The sequence below is a fragment of the Marmota flaviventris genome, chromosome 12, assembly GCF_047511675.1.
Source record: "Marmota flaviventris isolate mMarFla1 chromosome 12, mMarFla1.hap1, whole genome shotgun sequence".
Taxonomy (NCBI): Eukaryota; Metazoa; Chordata; class Mammalia; order Rodentia; family Sciuridae; genus Marmota; species Marmota flaviventris.
The window spans coordinates 108,796,503-108,816,993 of NC_092509.1; the positions used below are offsets into that span (position 1 = coordinate 108,796,503).

Genomic DNA, 20,491 nt, shown 5'->3' on the forward strand with positions numbered 1-20,491 from the left:
AATACACCCAGGCCTACCCAGCGCAGCGGATAAAAAAGGGTAAAGGCAGGCAGGTGGAGCTGCAGCCCAACGGTCCATCTGAATTAGCCAACCAAAGAAAAATACCCAAAGAACATTGCTGCAGCCTCAGCAGAAACAGACACACAGACATCTATCAAAAATGGAAACACACTTCGATTGTATAGAGGTTAATGTCCTTCAGCTGGTCAACAAGAGGAAGGCTTAAAACTATTTAATAAAACTTAGAATCTCATTTAGAATTAACTCAGATATAAGGTTGCTTAATTTTGTTAATTTATTGAATTTTTAACTGGATATATTAAAAGTTGATTTCAATGTTCCTTTAGTCCCAAATTAAGGTTCCTTTATACTTGAGTGGTTTCATCTAGTCAGTCTGAGGGCAACCTTACCGAGGTGCACACAGGCTACCTTTTCTACACAGGGAGCAGCAGCAGAGTGCAGAGTAGACCACTGTGATCGCTCTGTATGCTTTGAAACGTAACCATCAAAAAAGACCTCATTTGGACCTTACTTTGAAACAGTTTGATCCCAGGATTTTCTCAAATGCCTCAGAGACATGCCTGGCTCACAGCAGAGAAACCTACTTCCTAGAGATGCCGCGTACACCTTCCTGTGGATCTCAGGCCTGTGGTCAGCAAGCAGAGGCACTGCTGTGTGGAGGGCAGCCCTGCACCCTGTGGAATATGACGGCAACGTGGGACCGTCATCTGACATCAAGAGCACTCAGTCTCTTGGGTGTGTCTTAAACACCCTGAGTGTAGAGGGAGATGAACAGGCGGTGTCTGTGAGGCCAAGTCGCCATGGAAACACCACTGTCTCAGGACCCAGTGGAAGAGATGCCCATGAGACATCCAGAGTGACACAGGCCGAGGGAGCAGAGCTTTGGAGGGGTCATGCAGAAGTGTGTCAAATACAGATAAGAAGGACACCTGGCAAGGCCAGGAGTGTAGGACACACATCACCGTGGGCACCCGTGAGCACCAGGGGAGGGGGCGGCAGAGCGAGACTGAGTGGGGCAGGTCGACTCCTCCACTGAGGACCTGGAGCATGGGAGGAGCCGAGCACACTGGGGCTGGGGAAGGCTCTGCACATCCTGCAGGCGCCATGGCTGGAGCAGTGTCCCTGGGCTGCAGAGAAGGGTGCCTCAGGATGATGACAGATAAGCAAAGACTGGAGAGAGGGGGCTAGTGCCAGAGGCAGGGCAGCGTCACCTGCACCAAAGACAGGGCGGCCCGCTGAGGAGGAAAGAAGGAAGGGAGAAAGGGCACAGAGACATTCCAAGGCAAGGTAGGGGAGGTGCGTTCAGGACCAAAGGGATCTGTGCCCTTCTCAGTGCAGAGGTGAAGGTGCCCGGAGGAGGCTGCACCCAGCACTGAGCAGAGGGGAAGGTTTTCAGCAGCCACTAGGCTAACGTAACTGGCCCCTCTGGGAGAGAGGAAGCCCTGATTGGCAGAGCTGGGAGCCCAGGCAGCGGAGAGCAGGGCGCCCTCCTGCCCGCAAGCCTGGCACTGTGGCCTCCGCGTGCCTTTACCGGCTCCTTGCTTACGGGAGACCAGGCTGCAGAAGAGAAGGCGGGGGGGGGGCAGGAGGGGGCAGTGCTGGCTCCCTATGCCTGATCTCTGCTGCCCGTGCCTGTGGCCAACATCTCCCGTGCTCCCCGCCAACATGGACTCTTGGCTTCCGACCAGCTCCACGCCAGCTAGGTAATGATGGAGAGAGGACAAGCCCGGCCCTGCTCTCTGGGCAGGGCTGGGGCCTTGCTCATCTCTACACGGGTTGTTGGCCCAACTTGGCCCTGTCCTTCTGGTTGCCCCTGAGCGGGGACGGGCCTGCCGGTGGGCACACAGAGAGGGCCTGAGCACTGACCCTTGGCGCACCGCTGGCCTCCCTGCCTACTGGTGGTGCTGGGAGGTCGGGCGCTTCCGAGAGGGGGGCCCAGGGACGCTGAGACCTGAGCTCTCACGCAGGCCGCAGAGCCTCCTCACTTCTGTGGCAGGCTTCATAAGGCTCCGCTCTTTGACTGGCGTTGAGTTTATGTGAAAGTAATTAACAGTAATTAATCCTTAATTACAGTAATTAGCCAAGTCGCAGTAAATTAAACCACATCTGGAGCAGATGAGGGCTTCCGAACGCGAGGCAAGGAGAGGCGACAATGGGAGATGCTGAATTCATCTGACAGCATCTGATTAAGTCTACCTGTTGCTGGCGGCCTCATTTGCATGTTGTTTTTGTTTGTAGCTCCCAGTAACCCTTTCCACGCACTCACAGCGTGGACCTCTTGGTCCCTGCTCAGATACCAGCTGGGCAGTCCCCGCATCCCGAGCAGGGAGCCCCTGCACCCAGCAGGACGGCTGCTGGCCTGGGTCCTACTGATGTGCTTCCTCTCTTCCTAACAAAAATGTAAATAGCAGGGACCTCATCAAGTGACAGGCTGGAATCAGAGGAGCCAAGCGGTGTGTTTCTTCTCCCTGATGAGAAGGGGAGATGACATGGGCCCTGACAAGCCTGCCAGGGGAGGGAGGCAGAGGTGAGGAAGGGCAAGACTGCAGACACAGGTCGAGGGGTCCCCTCACAGACGGTCCTCAGGCCACGTGTCAGGCACAAGTGTGCGTGCACACACACACACACACACACAAAAAAAAACCCACTGGCAAAGACACACGCAATCTCCGTTTCCCTGGCCTCGTTCTGCTGAGTGCTGCCCATCTATGCACATAAGACAAAAAAATGCATGTGCATTACGGAGAGTTTAAACATGCCGTCGAATACAGTGATGAAAATAAAAGCCATCCCGAATGCTACCAGCCACAGACAGGTGTTGGCAGGCCTCAAAGGAGGAGAGCATGTCTACTCTAGCTGCTTCTGCAGCCCAGGGCCACAGCCCGCAGAACCCCCAGCCTCGAGTCACCTCTGCTGTGGTCCTGATCAAGCTCAGAGAAAGCAGTACTTTTGGAGGCTTGTGCATCTGGAGTCTGGCCTGCCTGCTGGTCACTTCCCAGCGCAGCTGTGAGGCCTAAAGAGAAGAGAACAGGAGGAGCCCCAGTAACCGCCTCAGCAGCATCTCTCACTGGGAAAGGCGGGGTGCTGAACCTAGCCAGAGCCACGGGAGGGGCCCAGGGAGACAGGTGAGGGGGCACTCTCTCCCCTCTGCATCTTACAGCTGACTGGGTCACAAGACCGGGATGAGAAAGTGACCTGGCGCTATTTCACCTTCGTCAGATGAGGAGCAGACACAGGTCAGGCGGGTCCCCCTCACAGACAGTCCTCAGGCCACGCGTCTTGAACCCAAGACCCACGTCTCCACTCCGAGGCATTATCGGGAGGTCAAGCGGCCACTTAACTGGCCTTTGGGCACAACAGGCATCACCAGGTCCTGGGTGGTGCAGCATGGGCTTCAGGCCACTGAGCCGTGCCAGCCCACGGCCTCTCTTTCCTGAGGTTGCCATCCATGCTGGTCCAACAGCCAGTGGCTGTGACTCCAGGAAGAGTGAAGCTGACCGGACGGGAAGCCACCAGGGACATGTGCCAACTCCACCCGCCTGACGCTCCTAACTTCCCAACCCCGGGGTGGCCTCCAGATGTCCTGAGGCCCTCCAGACGTTACCCTAGAGTCAATGGCTCTGCCATCCCTGGCGGCATACACGGGGCAGGTCTAGAAGCTAAGACTGCTTCTAAATATTTGATGTGGGGTAATGGTGGTATTGCACATCCCATTATTGGAAGGATTAAATGAAGCAATGAACGTGAAGTGCTTGCACGGTGTCTGATGCGCAGGAAGCATTGATAACGTTTGCTTATGTAATTACAGTAACAATTGCTATTATTCCTATTATCTGTCCTTGCCTTATGCACTTGTGCGGCAGGCTAGGGAGGGCACAGTGGGCCCGAGGGCCGGCCTCGGCTGCCAAACACACTGCGGAGGGGCTGTGTGGCTGCAGGAGCCGGTGCACATCGAGGGCTGCGGAACCCTGAGGGTGAGAGGGCGGGGACCGCACAGACCACGCCCACCACAAGACCACGCCCACCGCACAGACCACGCCCACCTCTCCTAAAAGGTTCAATTTCCTGAGAGGGGCTGGGAATGGTCCTGCCACCCAGCAAGTGCCAAGTGCCTTGTGTTGCTCTCAAACCCTATGTGCACACACGTGTGAACACACACAGCACCTCTGAACTCCTCGTGACACAAGCACGTGATACCTCGTGAGTCCTAGAAATAGGCCCAGCCTGTTGAGGCCCTCAGAGACCAGTTCTGAGTGGAGGTTTTTAATGACAAAGATGAGGAAGAAAAACCAAGGAGGGCGCGGCCCAAGCACGTGGGGAGTGGCAAGAGGAGGGCCAGGAGGTCAAGGCCTGCCTTGAGCCGGCCACCAGCAGGTCATCTGTCACTGGGGGAGTCCTTCCATCAGGTCGTCTTGGGTTAAGTCTTACTCACTGGAAGAATTCACTACATACTTCTGTTTCTGCTTTTTGTAAACTGCTACTAGCTAGCAGACACTCCTGTGTGTTACCTGAAAATGGACATCGCCGAGAGATGTGCTGACCAGTGGCCGTCCGCGCCTAGCACAGGGCCCAGGAGCCTGCCGCAGTAGCCCTGGACAACCGACCCGACCGGGCGGTTTCCTGGAGGTCACAGCCAGCCGACGCGCCTGGCCTCTCCAGTTCCTGCTGACTGGCCTTGCGGTTTGCACCCAGGCAGAGACGCGGCTTTGAGGGAGCAGGTATGTTGTGTTGGTTGGGGGACATTCGGGACGGAGAAACATCCTGCAGTTAAAAGTCACTCGGTGACGCTGGGCCAGTGCGGTGACGCTAGGACAGAGGCCTGAGCAAAAGGTACACATCTTTGGAAAAATAAGCAATTATTTGGCTGAGAGAGTGTCCCCCTTCTGCTGAGTGAAGTATGTTTAGTTAGCATTAACACCGTATTTCCGTACTTCCTCCAATTTCATTACTCTGCCCTGTCCAAATCAAAATACATTATAATTCTGAATAATGGTCTATCTGCTGCCTGTGGTGAAATGTTATGACGATAATAAACAACTTCTGAAAATTATAAATTACTTCTACCCTTTTGTAAAACAAGTAAATTGCTGGTTTGCATAGGAAACAGGAGGAGAGTGCAGACCTCTCCAGCCCTGGGGGCACTGCGTCCACTTCTGCAGGAGGCCCGCCCTGCACCGGGTCCCCTGTTAGGGCCGCAGCCACACCAATCTCACAGCTAACACCACTTTCTGTTCATTTGTTTCCTTCCTCGGGCTCTCAGCAAACGGTAAACAAGGAGGTCAACACAGGTGGTCACACTGGAGACACCCCCGAGGGAAGAGCTCCCCCGCAGACTGGCCACCAACCCAAGGGGTCCTTCGGGTCAGCAGAGCAGCTCAACCGCTCACCTGGAAGCTGGGCCCAGGGCCTCTGGTGCAGACAAAGGGAAGCCTGTGGACCTGGGGGCACCCGAGTCCAGCAGCAGTTGAGGCTGTGGCCAGCACCTCACGTGCCAGGGCAATGGGGCCACGAGTGCTCTCTGGTGTGTGGGACAGGACCACTGGCTTCTGTTCCACTAAACTCAAGACCCCTTCCCACCCGATGAGTGTGACTCGAGTCAATCCCTAGAGCGGAGGGACTGCGTAACTGCACAGCTGTGGGGGACAGCAGACAAAAGGACCAAGCTCCGCTGCTCCGCACTGCAGAACCAGGCAGGTTGCCTGGCCGCTCGCTGGCCCACTGTGGGAGTGCTTGCAGGTGTGCCTCACTGCAATGCCCAGTGTGCTTCTCTGAATGGAACCAAATGTGCTTCCATCTAGGACAGAGCGAGCGGTCAGTCAGTGACATGAGCACAGCCCCTCTCCAAGCCTTGCAGTCAGACCCACAGAACCCAGGGATTTTCTAAGACTGTAAGTCAGGCCCTGAGGGCACACATTAGACAAACGCATAAATTACACAAGTTAATGACCACATTTGATTATGTTCATCATGCACATGCCAGGGGGTGAGCGCAGTAACTCATTCCAGGGCTGCTTAAAGGTCGACATCTCTACCCCTGGAGGTGTGACCCAGTCAGGCCTAAGCTTGGTGTTGAGCTCTAGCAAATCCCTAACACCCTCCAGCACCGCGGGAGCATCCGATCCAGAAATGATCAAAGGAGTCCCTGAGCCTGGTGAGGCGGCCACGCCTGTAACTCCAGCAGCTCCGGAAGCTGAGGCAGGGGGACTGCAAGTTCAAGAGCAGCCTCAACAACCTGCAAGGCCCTAAGCAACTTTGTGAGATCCTGTCTCAAAATAAAAAGTGAAAAGGGTAAAGTGGTAAGTGCCTCTGGGTTCAATCCCTGGTACAACAAAACAAGGAGAAGGAAGCCTGGAGAGCAGAGGCTTCTCCCAGTGCCATGTAGCGGCCCCTTGAGACAGCTCCCGACTCTGCCTCCTTGGGGAGGAGCTCGGACAACACGGGCCCCTGGAGCCTCCAGGCCTCCTGTCCTGCTGTTCACAGTGTGGCTGCTTCCACCACCGAAGCACGCGTTAGTCATCCAGGTCTTAGGAAGTGCTCCTTCCCCAAGACCATCTTACCCCGCACAGGCTTCTGTGTCACACTCAACAGTGTCAAACGGTGCTGAGCCAGGGAGAGGGAGGCGGCCGCGCCCACGATCTTACAACACCCCCTCGCTCCCTCGCTCGCCACCACTCACCATCCACACATCCAGATGTGGCCTGGGCTTCTGTCTTAATCCACGGGCTCCAGCTGTCCATGCGGCGGGATGCCACTGGGCTGATTAAGCCCTGCAGTGGCACGCTACGCTAATCACTGTTTGCAGGACTAAAATAACTGGGCCTGAGGGTCACTGTCCAGGGACGTAGGTGACGTGTGAGCAGAGCAGGACTCTGCCCTGCTCTCCTCTTCTCTCTAGAATAAGCCCAGGGCACAAAAAAGCCACGGTGCCTGCAAATTCTAATCAACATCCTTGAATCAGAAAGATCCTGTTCCCCGGAAGAGGCAACTGTGACTGACCCAGACCTTCGTCTGTCGAGAGAAAGCTCGCACAGGTAAATGCTGTGCGCAGATTCTGCACGTTCAGCCAGGCTCCCAAGTGCTCCATCACTTGTGCACAGATTAAACTTTTGAGTTTACAGTGGCTGTACAGAAAATCATGGAGTGTGATACTTTCCCAGTAAGATGACTCGTAGTTCGCCCAGGATAGGAAAATAAAAACAAGATGATTTTCACTTAAACACAAGAGAAGGAGATTCCAGAAGATCCGAGGAAGCTAAATTTCATTTGCAAAATCCCGGGGTCACCAAAGGCTCCAGCCACCAACTGAAAAGTGAGAGGAGAGACCACAGGACATTGCCCATCACGCTCCTCATCTTGGGCAGTCACCTTATTTCTGCCTTAGCATTCTTGCCCCCCAAATCATGGACAGCTACTGCACAGAGAGAACTCGGTCCCATGTGCAAAGAAAACAGGAAGCCAGCCACTGCAGAGGGCTGCTGTCTTTCCCTGCTGAGAAGCATGTGTTAAAGGTGGGCCCCAGATGATTCTGATGGGTGCATCAGCCTGAGAAATGCAGTGGTTTCAGGACTGCTGAGAGCAAAACAGGACCCTGAGCTGTGTTGGTGGGTGACCAGCCCCCTTGACAGACACCAACCAGTGGCTGAAGCCTTACCTGCGGGGCAGCAGACAGTCCTGCAGGAGTTAAGGCCACGCCAGGGGAAGCTCGCCAGGGACCCCCGCCCCAGGAGCAGTGACACGGGTACACGAGGCCTGGCGCCCGTGAGGCACTGCATCCCACAGAAGCATCTCACAGAAGCTCCTGCTGGAGGTGCTTTTGGCAAATGTGCCCGCGGAGGCAGACGGGGAAGCCTCCACATGAGGGACAGATGAACATTCTGCAGCCCTGAGCACGGGAAGCCGGCTGAGCCTCCATCCAGCCCAGACCAAGGGGGCCTTGGCATCGTTACTCACATCAGGGCTCCCAGTCACTGTCCCTTTAGAACAAGAACTCTCAAAGGCCTGACACGGAGGGACGGGCGGGCGCAGACTCCTGCTCCTTCTTATCATCCCTGCAAGTCCCTGTGGGGCGGGAAGCTGCTGTGCTCTCAGGGCGTCCTGCAGTCCTGGTCAGAACACGGGGACCACCTGCACAGGCACCCCTAACGCAGCAGTGAAGGGTCCTAGCAGACATCTAGACTCACGTGAGCCACCTGGCAGATAAGGGGTCACGGGCGAGACCCTGCCTGTCACAGCACACTGCGTCCGCAGGGGTGAGGTGTGGCAGAGCGCCTGCCTGGAGTGCCCGGGCCTGGGGTCAACCCCTGGCACCACAGAAACCCATACACAGAGACAGAGAGAGAGGAAAAGGCCGAGGGCGTCTGGCCAGCGCCACCCCTGAGGGACGCTTGGGCAGCCTTCCCTTCACTTGTTTCTGGAATGACACCAAAACTATGTTTTCCTATAGTTACTGCAAAGGGCACCTGTGTGAAGGGGAAGCTGTCATCCCCACGTCCAGAGCAAGACAGGCATCTTGGCTGTTGAGAGAGAGAAGGACAGACGGGGACAGACAGATGGAGCACCCTCTTAGGAGCGGAAGTTCTAACAGGGACTTCTGCAGGACCCGTGCTACAAAGGACCACGTTGCTATGACGCCTGGCCATCTCAGTTACCATTTGAATAAGACTCTTCTGTCACCGGAGAAGGGCAAATCAAAACTGATTAAAATGCTTTCCAGCTTCTAAGAGACTCATTCCAAATTTGGGGTGCACATCCCTGATCTGGGGGAGCGTAAGCGTCCAGGTCGACCCACAGACTTGCCCACGCTGCGTGCAGGTCTGCGCTGTTTGGGAATCGACGCTGAGTTCAGTAAATAAACACTCCCCACACTTGAGCTCCTTCCAGGCTGTGGGCTCCGGCCCTTCCTCTCATCTGCACGGTTCAAATTAATTATACACTTTAATTTCATGAATTATTAATTTGATTCTGACTCGGCAGCTTATGATTATCCACCGCTACAGACTATACAATTCCAGCTTCATTAAAACATCACCAGCTGCCTAAGAGACAGACATTAAATGGGGGAGACCAGTAATAACACCACGCTTCCGGCACATAGCAAAGGCCCTCCGCAGCCACAGGCAGCGCACGGGCTCTGCGGCAGGACGGCCCAGCCAGAGGGGAGGTCCTCCAGGCCAGCCCATGATCCTCACCACGTGCTCTGGCCTTCCAGCGTGCACACGACTCAGATGGCCAGGCGGCCTGACGGGGGCTTGCACATGCAGCTGTCCCTCTCTGCCTCCAGCCCCTTTCACATGCCTGCCACTCACACAACACTAACACCCTGGTGACCACCAAAGCTCTAAACAGGACCAGGCTGGACAGCGCCCAGTGCCTGCCAGCTTAGTGGGCAGAGCCCAGCGTGAGCCTGGGGAGAGCTGGCCTGAGAAAGCCCTATGCACTCAGCTGTCCTTCTGGGCTTGGTTTAAAAAGCGGCAGCCTGGTGTTTGGGCAGAGATGTGTGTAAGAGATGGGACCAGGCCATTAGGGTGACCGTCCACCCCAAGGTCTCATGGGAAGACCACCTGGGTCAGGGCCTGGTTTGTAAGTGCCCCCAAGTGGTGCAAGCTCACCTACTCCAGCTGCTCCTTCATAAATGAGGGGCCTGAGCTCCTCTCAGCACGGATTTCAGAGCTTCAGCCTGGAAGATTCACTATTCCTACAAACCATGTGGCCCCGAGGAGTGACGACTCCCCAGATGCCCCACGCCTACTGGTAACACGGAGAACACAACACCAGGTGCGTATGACTCAACAGGGTGGCCACATAGGGTTTAGCCCCGTCCTCCCGGACAACACCTGGGGCCACCACTCGGCAGAGCACCTATACCCTTGGTGATGGTCAAACCCTTCTTCAAAGAACTGAGGGTAGAGTCTTGGCCAGGCAAGGACAGTGGGAATAAGTGTGGGAATAACTGAGGATGGGTCCCTGCGGGATGGAGGTCGGGGAGGGAGGACAGGACAAGGCACCCTTCTCCTCTGCACTGTCCACAGGAAGGCCCAGTTGGGAGTGCAGTGCCCTCCGCCATCAAAGCTGAGCATGGCTGCCTGCTGTCTGCAGTCCCCAGGTTGCTAAGGATGGTGACCACGAGGGAACTACCTTCACAGGGCTGTACCTGCCACGTTTGGGCCAGAACCTAAGCTCACCAGTGCAATTGCAGCTGCGCTGGGCCTTGGGCCATGGTGGGCCTTCTGATCTGGGCCCCTGGGGCTGAGCAGTACCCGCACCGTGTGCCAGACCACGTGCCTCACGGAAATACTCTTGCCATTTAAGTCAGGTGGGTGGAGGCCAGGAGGTCGGGAGGAACACTCTGGATTCTTAGTCTGGGTTTTGTTCATCTAGTTAAATGTTAACAATTCAGTAAATGATTCATGCTCTAGCCTTAAAAAATAAAGGAGAGGAAGGTAGAGTCTTCTGAGGGCTAATATACTCTTTCAACTAAATAAAACCACGGCACTTCCTCCCTGTAACTTTGTGGCAAGTCAATCAGAGAAGGAGAAGGCTGGAATCTAGACATTCCATTTAGCTGCCTCACAAATCTAAGGACCCTGAACCTTGTGGGATTTCAGATCGATGGAGTTAAGGGAGATGTCCAGCACCGTCCACTAGGTCACCAGCAGGTACTTAGACCTGAAAGTCTGCAGAGTGGGCAGATGGCGTGAGAGAGGCAGCAGAGCCTGACTCGCCACAGCTCAGCGAAGCCCTCCGTGGTCCTCAGTCATTAGGCTCCCTTCCTCCCCAGGGCTGCACAGAGCAGGAAAACACTGCCACCAGTTTTGCAGATGGAGTCACTGTGAGACACAAGTGGAAAGCCCGCGTCCTCTGGCTCCCAAGTTCACAGGCAGCCATCCACTGCCCGCCCCAGGGCTTGGGGACAGAAAGCAGCCAGCCCGTGCTCCTCCATGCCCAGAGGACCCTCCACCACCGGGCCCACCTGGAAGAGCCCCCTGCATGATGACATCAAGGGGAAGATTCCAGAATCGGGAGTGGGCAGTCGTCCATGCCCCAGCACCCGGTAGAGCCCTGGGACTGGAAGGAAGCCCAGGGCTCCCGTGCTCGCCCTCGCCTGCCTGACGTCTTCTCCCGGGTTCCGGCCAGCAGAACAGGATGCTCCTAAAGATCCCGTCACTCTTGGAGAGGGGCTCCCTCCTGCTGCCCAAGGGTGCCCCCGTCTGCTGCGGTAGACGCGGTGGCTGTGAACACACCTCAGCAGGGAACCGCGGGAACGCTGGGTCCCTGGGAAGAAAGCACCTCCTGACTGCAGGTCCAAGACCAGACAGGAGGGCTCCACTGGGCTTCTCTACCACCCGGCAGGCCGCTGCCCGCTCCTACCCAGACACCACACATATTCACGCCAGATGAGACGTAGCGGGGCCTGGGGGCAGGAGCACTCAAGGCCACTGACGGCATTTCTCCGTGTGAGCCCCCCGTTGGGCACTGGCTGAAGACATCCTGGAGGGGCTTCTGCTTGTGTCAGCAGATGTCAGCCTGAGAAGGACAGCTTCTGTCTGTGACTTCTTCCCAGGGAAGTCAGAAGGCTCCAGGGCTCCTGGATACACCAGAGTCCTCGGAGCTTGGCTGCCTTCATGGGCAGGGCCATGGTGTGGGGTGCGGTGCTGACTCTGATTGCCATATAAACTGTCACTCATGTCCCTGTGCCCCTGAAATGGTTGGCATGTCCACACAGGGATTCAGCACCACAGGGACTTCACATCCCCCCAAAGACCAGCAGTCTGCACCATCCAGGAGCCTAGCATCACCCAGGGTGGCTTCCCGTGAACACAGACATCTGCCAAGTGGTCTTTCGAACCACAAGACTGGAGAAAAATAGAACATATGCAGAACAAGGAGGGAAGGACTGTCTGAAGCAGAAAGCATCCTCTCTTGCTGCCTTCCTGCCTGGGCAAGAAGAACGGGGCACGGCCTAGCTGGACGCAGCACTCTTCAGGCTCCATGGGAAGCGGCTATTCTGCATTCAGTACAAATTAGTTCCTCAGAATCAGAGTCAGTTGTCACGAGATGTGGGGAAGTACTTTCCCACAGGGCAGGCATTTGTGGTAGGACTGGAGACGCTCAACTTGATCATAATGCCTGATGAAAAGGTCAGCCTGGGATTCCAGGGCTCTACCTGGAGGATGTTAGCCCGGTTTGCAGGGAGGGTGAGACAGGGAGGGTCAGTTTGCCCAGGATTGCCACGTCCACATTGCTCTGATCACAAGGCGCAGGGCCGGCAGCAGACCATGTGCATCAGAGTGCAGAGGAGTGTACGCCCACATGCACACGCTTTAGAAACACGCGGACCCCACCCGCTCTCTGGAGCCCAGACATCACCAATTTCATGGCAGGAATACTGCGCGATTGCTGGAATGCGTGTCGGACAGGCCGGAGACAACGCTGCCGTGGAGTCATCTAAAGCAACCCCACGGTCTCAGCCCAGCAGGACCTGGAACAGACTCACTTGAGGAGCTTGCACAAAATGCACGTGCCTGGGCTTCCACACACAAAAATCCTGATCCAAGATACGTACACAGGTTTAAAAGAACCCCAGTGGTCCACTATGCCACACGCCTACCGCTAACCTCCCGTAAAGGAAGCCACTCTGATTTACAGCCTGAGGATTTCAAATACTCAGGCCAAGCAGGAGTGGTGTCCAGATTCAGGCTGGATATTGTCATTTGGACCATGGTTCATTCTATATTTTACTCTAGACTTCAGATGTAAGCTTCCTAACCTCCTCTAAGGGGATGAATAACACAATCTCTCCTGACCCTGCCTTGGATCGAACCCCAAGTGAGAGTGGATGGAAAAATGGTTCATAGCCAGTTGCTTGCTCCTGGGACACCTCCCTGACCACGCTCCCTCACGGACCAGCATTCCTGGGCAAGCCTCCTCTGCAGACCCGCTTGCTAGTCCATCAGGTCAGTAGGGGTCACGGCTGTGAGCCAGGCTGAGGGAAATTCTGGAACACTTTCCTTATCAACCAAAGGTTGTCACCCGTCCAGATCCCGAGGGCGAGCCCTTCCTCGGTAGGTCTAAGTGTGATTCAGCACGCGGGCCAGATTGACTGAGAAAATAAGACCTCGTGCTCTGTTTCAGAAGACCCTCCACTACCTCCCCTACAGGTCACGACATCTGGAAATCTGAAATTCAGAGACAGACTCCTCTTTCCAAACTGGATCCCACCCACCACAGAGGGCACCCTTCCCACATCCCCACCATTTCCACAGAAATTCTGTTTGGTCAAAGAGTCAAAGGCATTGCCGAGTCTACCGACCCCCATGAACAGCCTCGGTTTCAGGAATTGCAGGGGCCGCACATCCTAGCAGCTCCGAATCTGGCTGCCCCTGTGCTCCTGGGTCAAAGCCACATGAACGCTCACTCGGGTGACAGTGACAGCGCAGAAGTGTTTTAAACACTGCACTCGCCACCCAAATCCCAAGTACTTCTGGTTGCCGAATATTCCTGTTGGACTTAAATGCTCTGTAGTTCACCTTACGGAGACAGCACCCCTAATGGAGGCTGGTGCATCGGGACCACCACGCCACCTCCCCGGAGGCCTGAGCGTGGTATCATTGGAAGGCACCTGGCTGTCTTTATGGAGGGTGGGGAGACACATCCCAAGGACCCACCCCAGACGTAAGCTCCTGACCTCCTCTAAGGGGATGGATAGCACAATCTCTCCTGGCCCTACCTCGGATTGAACCCCGAGCGAGAGTGGATGGAAAAATGGTTCCTAGCCAGTTGCTTGCTCCTGGGACACGGAGTCTCCAGAATTACCTTGTATATGCTACAAAACCAACGACACAAAGCTGTTTTTATTTATCCACAGGTACAAAAAGGTTAGGGTCCAGGAAAAGGCCAAACATGCCGTGTGACTAGCAGGTTGCAAAGAAACTCATGTGTTGCAGAGGTGGCTGCAGCTCAGCAATCAGAGGCTGCATCTGTCAGCTCTGCGACTTAGAAGTGTGGCCCTGGGCAAGACCTTTTACTTTGAACTTCAGTTTCTGAATCTGTGCAAACAGGGATATTATTTGCTACCCCAACATTCTGTTGAGGATTACATGAAACAGCCCAGTTGGCACCTGACACATAGGAAGCACTTAATAATAGATAGCTAGCACGTTAAGAGTCGTCATCGTGATTATTCACACAGTTCACGGTCTCTGAGGTCACACCAGCCCTTCTCGTTAGGGGTAGGCAGCGCCTGATGGGCAGCAGTTCCTGGGGTTCCATTCACTCCCCGGAACCCCATCTCCCCCTAGTGGACGCTGCTAATGGGCCTGCTGTGGACTACACCTCTCGGGCCTCAGCCCCACACCTGTTTCCAGGCAATGCTGGATGAAATAATTGCTTCGTTCATGTCTCCAGTGGACATGAGGCCGTTGTCCACACGGGGCTGTGTCTGCAGTGTCTACTCTGCCTTTCTGGGGCCAGCACACACCTGCCCACGTGGTGGGAGGCTGCGCTCCCCCATCCCAGGGCTAAGGGAGTCCCAGCTGCTGCTGGAAGTATTTTTAGCTGCATTATTTATTTGAACACCTGCCTGACAATCCTAGACAGAGCTCAGTCTGGGAAAGGAGGAGCCGCGGGGCACCTATGCACTCCTCCCCAGCAGGGTTGGGTTTGCCAGGGTCCATCAGCCTGCGGCCTGACCATCCCACAGGCCAGGCAGGTGAATGTGTCTCCCCCAAGGCCACGTTCCTACACAGAGGCTCTCAGGGGACCTGAGAACCAGGGCTGGGTCCTGCTGACAGGCTGGCCATGCTCTCTCAGGTGGGGGCACACACTCACGGACATCATTTCTTCCATTTTTACCAGAAGGAAACAAACGCAGAGGCTGCTGCTACAAAAATGGCACCCTCTTTCCGACCTTTCTGCTTTTGCTTATTTGGTGGTTTGCAAATAAATGTCGTGTGTGCTTGTCCCCCTTCCTCTGGCTCCAATCCTACCCATTTTTCAATCTGTAGCTCCAACTCCTCTGCCTCGCTGTCAGTTCCCCGCCACCAGCCCGGAACTTCACTGCTCTCTGCCCCCAGAACTGATGTTGTCTGTATTCCAGGAGCTAATGTTTTAATTATGGTCCATATTGAACTGTCTGGCACCTAGAATGTGCTCACCAAACTGAAAGAACGTATTTTAGTAAGGAATTGTGCATGTTTTAGCCTTTTTTTTTCTTTCTTTCTTTGAATACTTTCTCAGTACCAGGCACATACCAGGTGCTGAATAAAAGCTTGCAGACTAACCAAGAGACTCTCTCAAGGCCCGTTGCGACCTGCCATTATTAAAATGTTTACAGATCAAAATTCTTGCTGCCGGCACTTAGGTCTGGCTCACCGGGTCATGCTTTCTCCGCACATTCTGCCTTGAGCTAAATTGCCTAATTTTTCAATATTTAGGCTTCAGACTCTGTTCAAGGGGCAAGGAGCTTATTATTTATTTAGCTCACATGCGTCTTAAGTGACTGAGTGTTTATGAAAGGGTCTGTAACCCCAGGTGAACGATGCTGCCTGCAGTGCAGAGTACCCCTGCCTTACATAGATCAGGGGTGACGTGTGCACAGGCACACAGAAAGGCACATCTTGGCCATCCCTACACCATCGTTTTTGTATGATCTGAAAACATCTTGCTGGCATAATTCATAAGCAGAATGTCTTTATATTTAATGACCCAAATATGCCAGTCACGTGCTTCTGAAGAGCAAGTTAGATCCAATAAAACAGCAGTTTTGTCGTCCCCCCCCCCCCCCGCCGCCCCCCGCCCCATAGTCTCTCTGCTTTAGATTCTGACCTGAGTGTCTGCTTTGAGAAGCTCACATGGGCTCAGGCCTTTGTGGCTGCCATCTTGTGGGGTGAGATGAGAGGAGACCTGGGACACCAGTGGTCCTGGCACTGCAAGCTACAGGTCTGAAAATACAGACCTTTAGGGGACTTGCAGAATTCATGCTTTGAGGGCAAGAGTTTATCCTGGCCGAGATTCCCGACTCGGAGTCTCGGACCCTGTTCATGCGAAGCTGTGTATTTTGCAAGGGACTGAACAATGACTGGGTCCAGTTCTATACTTGGAAGCAGGGACCAGTTGAGCAGAAGTGGACGTATCATGGCTATTCATTCATTTAGCAAAAATTCAAGTATGATCCACTTCACAAAAACTCCTCTGATCCAAATACTGCTCCAGGCCCTGCAGTACCACAGGAGACATCTTACATAACGTCCCTGCGAGTCCCTTTCTCTCCAGGACAAATGACAAGGTGTTTTTCTATAGCAATGCCCTCGGGAGGGTTTTGGGCAGCTAAGAAGACCATGATTGCTGTGACTGAGAACCTCAGAGTCAACCAACCCACAGGATCACCGGTCCTCCCAGGCCCTCAGGAGCAACCAACTGTGAAGGAAGTGGACACCACTCCCTGGGTGTGAAGGGGCTCTGCAGAGCGAAGCCCCTCCTGGAAGAGACTGAGGAACCGCATGCCACAAATGCACACACCCAGAGGGGTCCTTCAGGGAAGGAGCCAACCGGCAGCCATGTCACTCATTCATTCAAGGACCCCACGGCCAGCACGCTGCGCAGCTCCACGCGTGGGGAGCCTGGGAACCCTGAGACAACAGAAGCCCTGGCTCTGAGGAACTCAGAAACCGCGTGGGGGCCGCAAGCCTCTTCTCACGGAGGGGTGAGCAGTGGCGTGGCCAGTCAGGGGTTTACTTTAAATGCATCCTCCTATGACTAAACCTAAGTCACCCAAAGATGCAAAATCACCGAGTGAGAGGTGGAGATGTTAGTGAAGCCCTGGCTCAGCCTCCCTGGACCAGTCAGTCCCTCTCTGGAGGACCCACTCTCTCGTGCAAAATGAGGAGGTGTGCTGCAGAGTGGGTCCTTCCAGCCCTAAGACGGCGTGATTCGAACACTTGTGACCAGCAAGCTTTGCTGGTTAGAACCAAAGACTGCATCTCTGGACGGAATGGGTTTGCATGGGAAAGGGTGGTTAGAGAGCTAGCGCCCTACCTGGAGGTGGAAGCTGCTCCACTGGCCATTTCTCCTGGGAGGACACTCAGACCTACATGTGAGTGCTGCCCTGGTGCGGCGCTCTGACCTCCGTTCCTGCCATCTTCACAACGGAGCCAAGGAACAGTGCTGCCCACTCCTGTCCCCGTCAGCCGCCACTCAGCCTCCGAGGCACAGGGTAGCAGGTGTTGGCAAGTGCTACCTCGCTCCCTGGGCGGACACCCAAGGACCCTTTTCACATGATGTGACAAAAGGGCCAGCCTGCGTGGAAGGAACTCATAATCAAAGGTCTAGTAGCCAAGTCGGCCGTGGCCCAGGCAGACGCAAGCCCCCTCCAGGGCTAGATTTCCACAGCCCTCCAACTGTGGGGGGATAGCACAAGAGACTCCTCCATTGAATTCGTCAGTGAATCGAAAGTGTTAACCCAAGTCACTTATATTTAGTTCATCAGCACTAACTTCCGAAAGGAAAAATAGAAATTAATGTAGAAAACCTCAGTTTGGATTTTAAAAACAGACATTTAATAATCTCCCTGCATTTTGAGTTTCCTTGGAGAGGTTTCCTAGACTTGGGTGTGGGGCACCCTAATGCCCGGCAGCTGGCCATGGCACAGGTGTGAGCTGGGAAGTCAGACATAAAGGTCTGCACTGCCGAAGGCCTGGACTTGAATCCTTTCCTGCGTCAGGGCACCATTTGGTCCTAAAGACTCTGTTTTGTCCTGGAGGCACAGGTGGTTGTCATTTGGGGCCGTGTGACAGGGTAGGGACCCTGCTCTTCAGAGATTAATGGATAAAGGGAGCCTTGTAAATATATTAGCATGATAATGGTAATGCTCCCGCGGCCTTCTGTGTGCCCCTCAAAGTGCCCCCTCCTGCAGCCCTGGGCCCTTGCCCCTCTTCCCCACCACCTGACTCCACTCTGGAGTTCCAGAGGGACAAAGTGACTTCTCCATCAAGCAGCTGCCCAGAGGTGGAGAGTGGAGGGAACGGGGAGAAGAGGAGTAGAGACAGGACAGGGAGTCCAAGGCCTAACAGCATTCCCCATGTGAAGGTCTGTGCAGAATGCGCAAAGAAAACACGAGACTTCCCTGCTCAGGGCGGGGGTGGAGAGCTTGCCGGGCTCTGGAGGCCTGGCTCCACCCAGCACCACCTGCACCACAGGCTGCTGGCTACTGACTGCAGGCCGTCCCTGCGGCCTCCCCCTCGGTGTGACCCAGGCAGCAGCCACTGCGCACTGGGACCTCCTACTTTTTGTTTCAATGTGTAAGCAAAAGCCAGCTCCGGCTTTGCTCTCAAAGGGCCTTTCCTTGGCTTGGAGGAGAGGCAGACAGAGAATTCACCACCCGCTCCCTGGGGAGGGTCTCCTCCATGACCAAGGACTTGCTGGGAGCCCTGGGGCCAGGACCGAGGGCCTCTGTGCTCAGGGCCCAGCTTCTCACTGCCCTCTCCTGTAACCTGTGTAGTGAGGATGTGTGGGGCGGGGAAGTCACTCCGCACTCCCACCCAGGAGAGGGCTGGGCGCCTGTCTCAGCGCGGGCGCCTCTGGCTGCCAGGCTGGAGGCTCCACGGGGAGGTGCTGAGGCGCGCAGGCAGGCGGGCGGCCACACACCAGGCCCAGCGGCCGCCTCCCTTCCTTTGTCTCCCAGGACCTGCTCCTGTTTCCCTCATTTGAAGGGAGCCCGGAGCAGCAGCGGGGCTGACCCTCTGCCTCTCCTGTTGACGAACGTCCCCCACCTGGCTCCGACCCCATCGGGCACACATTACCATCCGCCCCACCTCCTTCCTCGGAGCCTTCTGATATCAACCGGCAAAGGGGAATCTAAAAATAAAGCCGGGCCGGAGTGTGCAGCACTCCATTGGGCTCCTGTGCTCAGAGATCTGCTTATTTTGGCCTCTCTCTCCCCAGCGATAAGGCTGCTAACAGCCTGTTATCAGCCAGTCGGTGAAAATGTGCTCCAGCCTGATTAGGCCTCAGCCTTTGCCAAGGTTATAAACAGCCGTTATCGTTTTCCCGAACAGAATAATCCGGACAGTATCAGCTCAGAAACATATGGGCCACACAGAGAAGATAGCCGCTGACGGACACTTCATTCTAATTGTGACGAGTGGGTAGCAGCAGCCTGCAGACAGCAGGCAGGGCCGCCAACCACGGCAGTGCTGCTGTGTGTTTTTAAATCCCTTCTTCCTGGTTTCCAGCGCGGGCTGTGTTGGTTCTCCGGGTGGCATAATGAACTGGACCCTCTTCCACGTTCCCAGTCACCAGGCAGGACCTCTCCCTAAAAGGCCCATGGGGTTTCTGATTCTCTTAGGGAGAAAGGAGTCAGCAAGGGGAACCTTCACAGCGCTGTCTGCCCAGCTCAAGTCCGGCGACCTGTCCTCTCACCCACTCTGGTCACACCCCACAGCCGTGCTCCAGCCACTGGGCATTTACCAATGGGGGTCTGGCCCCTCCCTTCAGGCTCACCCACATCCACACAAGACCAAGCTCGAGAGGAGAAGCCCGAGTGTGGAGAATCTGCACCCTGAAAGCATTGTCCATGGCCTCTCCATGCCTTTTGACAGGAAGCCGACTGACTGGCGTGAAGGGCAAAGGAGGGGACCAGACGAGACAGCCGTGATGGTGAGCACTTGGCCGGGCTCACACGTATGCAAGCAGCAGGGCCAGAGCTGTGGGCCCCGCAAGAGGGCACAGCAAGCAGGCTGCCTGGGCTCACACCTCGGCGGCTGGATGGGGACAGGGAGGGACGGGGCCTCTCAGGAAGATGGCACGGTGCCCCAGCTTGCACCCGGCACTGCCCTCCAGCCTTGAGCTCAGCACCCACACTCACCAGGTCTCAAATGATGAAGCATCTCTGACTCGGTCTTCTGTCCTGACCTTCTTCTCTACCCCACCCGTTCCTCCTTAAACCTGCAAGGATCTTCTCCCTGATGTCCCAGGAACCCCACCACGTCCACTGCCATGCACAGAGGACTCAGCCTGGGGACTCCTCGGTTTAGACTCAACTTCTGGTGGCTTTCCACCAAGGAGGACAAGGGACAACAGGAGAAAAAGGAAGAAGAGTGACACAGAGAGAAGGCCACCCATGGGGGGCCGCTGTTCTCTTCTGGGCATGGCTTCCTGATGTGCAGAGGGCCACCCAGGTTTGCAGGGCAAGCAGCGTCTGCCCCAGGGCGCGTGGACCACGTCAAAGCGGGTCTCCCATGGCTCCTCTGCCACCGCAGGGGCTCCTGGGACCCAGGGCACACATCCAGGCCACAGCCCGCATGGGCTCTGGAGTCCCTGACCAGCTGGACACCTGCTCCATCTCCATGCTGTCCCTCCTGGGCCGACAGAGCACCCTGGCTGAGGGGACTGTGGTGTCTCAGTGGTCAGTGTCCAGGGCTGTGCTCCTGCAGCAGTCAAGTCCAAGAGGGGGGACGGGAGGCTCTGCTGCCCGCTG

General features: G+C 55.5%; 1 protein-coding gene across 3 annotated transcripts in view; it reads right to left on the reverse strand.

Moving 5' to 3' along the window:
• Pbx1 (PBX homeobox 1) overlaps positions 1–20,491 on the reverse strand; it is a 232,129-nt gene that overhangs the window by 92,255 nt on the left and 119,383 nt on the right. The window lies entirely within an intron of this gene.